The sequence below is a fragment of the Neofelis nebulosa genome, chromosome 3 (assembly GCF_028018385.1).
Source record: "Neofelis nebulosa isolate mNeoNeb1 chromosome 3, mNeoNeb1.pri, whole genome shotgun sequence".
In the NCBI taxonomy this organism is placed as follows: domain Eukaryota; kingdom Metazoa; phylum Chordata; class Mammalia; order Carnivora; family Felidae; genus Neofelis; species Neofelis nebulosa.
This window is the reverse complement of record NC_080784.1, coordinates 203179733-203184656: the sequence shown is the minus strand read 5'-3', so window position 1 is coordinate 203184656 and position 4924 is coordinate 203179733. Positions and strand designations below refer to the sequence as shown.

At 48.1% G+C, this 4924-nt stretch overlaps 1 long non-coding RNA gene across 1 annotated transcript; it reads left to right on the top strand.

The window, feature by feature from the left end:
- Positions 1-350: 350 nt before the first annotated feature.
- On the top strand, positions 351-4416 carry LOC131507877 (uncharacterized). Its single transcript, XR_009259769.1, has 2 exons — positions 351-1368; positions 2652-4416. It is a non-coding gene; the product is annotated as an uncharacterized LOC131507877 (long non-coding RNA).
- Positions 4417-4924: the final 508 nt, after the last annotated feature.

Genomic DNA, 4924 nt, shown 5'->3' with positions numbered 1-4924 from the left:
ATTGACCATCACAAGGCTCCCACTCTGACTCTGTCACAAAACACCATGAGCCCCGAGGCGGTCAGCCGCCGGTTCCAAAGACCTCACGTGTGCCCAGCCCTTCCTCTGCTGGGGGTGGGGACCCAGCAGTGAAAATAACCGACCCTTCCCCCTTCAAGGACCCCGCAGTCCAGTGGAACACGCGGGTTAGTCCTTCCCTCTGGGAACACTGCATCAGGGTCAGCCGGGTTGCGGCACAGGGCTTGCACCTGCCACCCTCCCCCGCCATGGCAGCAGATGACATCACCAGTCCACTGCGGGGGGGCGGGGGGGGCCCCTTCCCTCAGCCAGAGGGCCCCCTCCCCTCCCTCCAGGGGGCCCTGCAGGCAGCTGTGGTCACATCTGCCAAACCTACGTGCCATCCTGACGACTTGGGAGGTCTGCCCAAGATCCTATCACTTTGGGGTAGAGTTAAAGTCCCACCCAGCTGACCTCTTTGTCACTTTGCCCTCACTCTCTGGGCCTTTCCTCCATGTGCTCACTACATGCTATCATCACCTCGGATTGTAATTGTTAGGTCAGCCAGCAGCCGCCTGGTTTCCTCCATCGACAGCAAGCTCACTGCCTCTGGTGATGAAGTTCTTTATGTTGGTCCCAAATCCCTCCCAGGCCCTGGTTCATGACTCACACTTGACTTGAAAGGCACAATGTCAACCGATAACGACAGCTGTTTTCTGTGGACTGAGACCCCACTCCCCTGGGTCTGAAACCCACCTGGCCCCCAGCATGGCTCAGCGCATGACTGACTGAATTAACCACAGCAACTGTGTAAAGCCTTGGCGGGTTCTCTTTTCCCTGTTTCACAGAGAAACTGAGTCCCGGAGAGTCAAGAGTCTGCAGACCATGGCAGAGGGGATGTTGGAAGCCACGCTCCCTTCTACCGAGACCCTTGCTCCTTCTGAGACCACATTCCGCAGAGGCAGAAACAAACACCCACCCCTCCGAGCCCGTCTGCCCCACGTGCACACATGCTCTTCCTTCCAGAACCTTCTCTGTCTGCTTCCTCCCTTCCCACCATCTGGGATGGAAGCCTGCACTTGAACTGCCCGTTCCCATAGCTGTTCCCCAAAGACAGTGGCCTGACCTTGTGTCGACACTCACAGCACATGATAAAGGATAAAAGATTTGGAGCCACCCTTGAGGGCCAGCAGGGGGAAGGACTCTGTGAGAACAGCCATCTGGGGAGAGATAAGGGGAAGGCACAGCACCAGGAGACAACGCCGTGAGCTCCTTAAAGAAGAAAGACGGCATTTCCCTGCAGGTGCTTAGCAGCAGCTGTTGAAGCTGTTATTCCGGGCAGTGCCAGAATATCTACGATCCAAATGTCAGGTAACGGCAAGCGTTGGCGAGGGTGTGGGGAAACCAGAGACTTCACGCACTGCTGGTGGGCACGTAAGTGGTGCACAGCTGCTCTGGAAAGCAGTCAGGTGGTGCCTCACCTATAAAACAGAGTTCCTGTGCAACCCAGCAGTTCTACTCCTCAGGGTGTGCCCCAGAGAAATGCGAATGCGTCCACCTAAAAACATGCACGTGAACATTTATAGCAGCCTGATTCATAATAGCAGAATGTGGAAACAACCCAAATGTCCGTGGAGTGGCGAATGGATGAACAAATGGGCTAGACCCATAAGATAGAATATAATGGAATATTCTCAGCCATAAAAAAGAATGAAATACTGATACATGCTGCAAAATGGTTGAATCTTGAAGACATTCTGCCAAACAAAGGGAGCCAGTCACAAAAGACAGAATATTATATGGTCCCATTTATATGAAATGTCCCAGATAGGGAAATCAATAGAGATGAAACGTAGTTTAGTGGATGCCAGGAGCTGGAGGTGAGAGCTAATGGGTATGGGGTTTCTTCTGGGGGTGACGAAAATGTCCTAAAACTAATTATAGTCATGGTGGCACACATCTCTGAACATCCTAAAAAACCACAGAAGGATATACTTTAGAAGAGTGAATTACATGGTGTGCAAATCATATCTCAACAAAGCTGCTTGAGAAAAAAAAAAATTTAAGGACAAAGGGAAGGTCAGTTATTGACTTCACCTTCTACTTTAAGAAACCGGACAAAGGCAAAGCCAAAGTAAGCAGCGGAAAAGAAAGAATCAGAGTGGAAATCAGTGAGGTAGAAAACAGAAAACAATAGAGAAAACCAGTTAAGTAAAAAACTGGTCCTTTGAGAAGGCTGATAAAATTTATAAACCCTAGTTAAACCGACCTGGAAAAAAAAGAGTGAGCAGGTACAAATTACCAAGATCAGAAACGAGAGGTGACATCATTACAGATCCTACAGATGTTTTTTTGTTTTGTTTTGTTTTGTTTTGGTTTGTTTTGTTTTGTTAATTTTGCTCAGTTTGTGTCCAAATCCCAGACTTGTAATGAAAAACACTTTTCAGTTCTGTCTGGGGACATGGAGTCTCTGCAACAAGAAACAAAAGGTCCGTACAAACAGTTTCGCTTTGTTTTACAAAATGCAATCTCCTGCATTTTTCAGGTTGTTTTAGGTAAACAGTCACAGATCACTGTGATAAGCATCTTGAGGGAAGGAGCCAAGCTTTCTGTTTTATTCTGATCATGAGTTTCTGTCTTACGCCTCCCTCCAGGCTCGGGGATTCCAATCCTGGTCTGAGTGACACAAGGCAGGATCCCAAGAGCAGCGTCCGCAGAAGGGCGGGGAGCAGTGAGGACGTGAGTAAATGCTGGTAGTGGTGGTGGTGGCCGTGGCTGCTCTGCTCTGCACTGAAGAGTGGCACAGAGTGGCACAGAAGCTGGCTCCTGGAATCGGTGTAGGATTCTGTACTCTCCACCAGGCTTTCCCTGAGTGTGTCCCCCGTGCAGCCTTGGGCACAGAAAGGAGTAGAGATCCGAGCCTGACTTGATGGGATTTAGATGCTGGAATGGTTAAGACTTCGGGGGATATAGGGATAGTGTGAATGTACTTTGCATATAAGAAGGGCATGAATTTGGGGGGCCAGAGGCAGATTGTTATGGGTTAAGTGGTATCCCACTGAAAGATGCATTGAAGTCCTAAGCCCCAGTGCCTGTCAAAGCGACCTTTTTGGGAATGAAGTCCTTGCAGATGTTAATTAGTTAAGATGAGGCCATACTGGAGTAGAGTGGGCTCTAATCTAATATGACTGGTGTCCTTAAAAGAAGAGGAAATTTGGGACACCTGGGTGGCTCAGTTGGTTAAGCTTCTGACTCTTGATTTCAGCTCAGATCATGATCTCACAGTTCATGAGCTCGAGCCGCATCTTGGGTTCTGCACTGACAGTGTGGAGCCTGCTTGGGATTCTCTCTGTCCCTTTCTCTCTGCCACTGCCCTGCACACACCCTCTCTCTAAATAAATAAATAAATAAACTTTAAAAAAAAAAAAGAGAGAGAGAGAGGAGGGAAATTTGAACACAGACGTAGCAGGAGGAAAAAATTTGTTTTTCTGAGCTTATTTATTTATTTAATTTAGAGAGACAGAGAGAGAGAGCATGAGTGGGAGAGGGGCAGACACAGAGGGAAAGAGATAGAACCTCACATGGGGGTTGAACCCACAAACTATGACATCATGACCTGAGCTGAAACCAAGAGTCAGATGCTTAACTGACTGAGCCACCCAGATGCCCCCAAAATATCTGTTGTTTTAAGCCAACAGTGTGAGCTTCCTAGGTACATAACAAAGTACCACAAATTGGTAAGCAATAGGAATCTGTGGCCTCACAGTTCTGGAGGCTAGAGACCCAAGATCAAGGTGTCACAGGGTTGGTTCCTTCTGGGGTTGTGAGGGAGGGTCTGTTCCCTGCCTCTCCCTGCCCCCGCCCCCCAGCTTCTGGGGTTTAACGGCATCATTGGCACTTCCTGGCTTGTAGACATGTCTCCCGATCTCTGCCTCCTCTGTGTCCAAATGTCCCTTTCTATAAGGACACCTGCCATGTTGGACTAGGGCCCACCCTGATGACCTCATTTTAACTTGATTACTCTGTAAAGATCCTCTCTTCAAATCAGGTCACATTCTTTTCTTTTTTTTTTTTTTTAATGTTTATTTATTTTTGAGAGAGTACAATCGAGGGAGGGGCAGAGAGAGGGGAACAGTGGATCTGAAGACAGCTTTGCACTGACAGCAGTGAGCCTGATGTGGGGCTTGAACTCACGAACCATGAGATCATGACCTGAGTCGAAGTTGGACACTCAACCGACTGAGCCACCCGGGTGCCCCAAGGTGACATTCTGAGGTCCTGGGGGTTAAGACTCCAACGTGTAAATTTTGAGGGGACCCAATTTAATTTATAACACCTGTTCAAGGTTCAGGGCCTGGGCTTTTTTTTTCTCATGTTAATTGTAGATTTACAGTGTAAACGTGCCATGAATTTTATCAACCTTGTTTTTGTGAGAAGTATTGAATCTGTTGGTCTCGTATTGCTGCCTAGAAGGAATTAAGAGTACCCAAGCAAGAGGTGTCGATCTCTGCCAGGATTTTCCTAAGCACGTCCATTCCTGCTTCCGGCAAAATGTTTCCAAATCTATCCCAGGTGTTTTTTGACATTATTAATTTTTTTAATTGCGGTAGAATACATAACAACATACAATTTACCATTTTAGGCACTTTTAAGTGTACAAGTCAGCGACGTTAAGTACATTCAGTTTGCTGACCAGCCACCACCACCCTCCGGTCTCCGGAACTTTCCAAACAGAAACCCCGTCCCTATTAAGCACTCGCTCCCCGCTCTCTCCTTGCCCAGAGTCCCTCGTAACCGCCTCTCTACTTCTGTCTCTCTGGATTTGCCTCTTCTGGGTATTTCCTCCACGCGGCATCGTACGATATTTGTCCTTTTGTTGTCTGGATTGCTTCACGGAGCACCACGTTTTCAAGTTTCATGCTGTGGC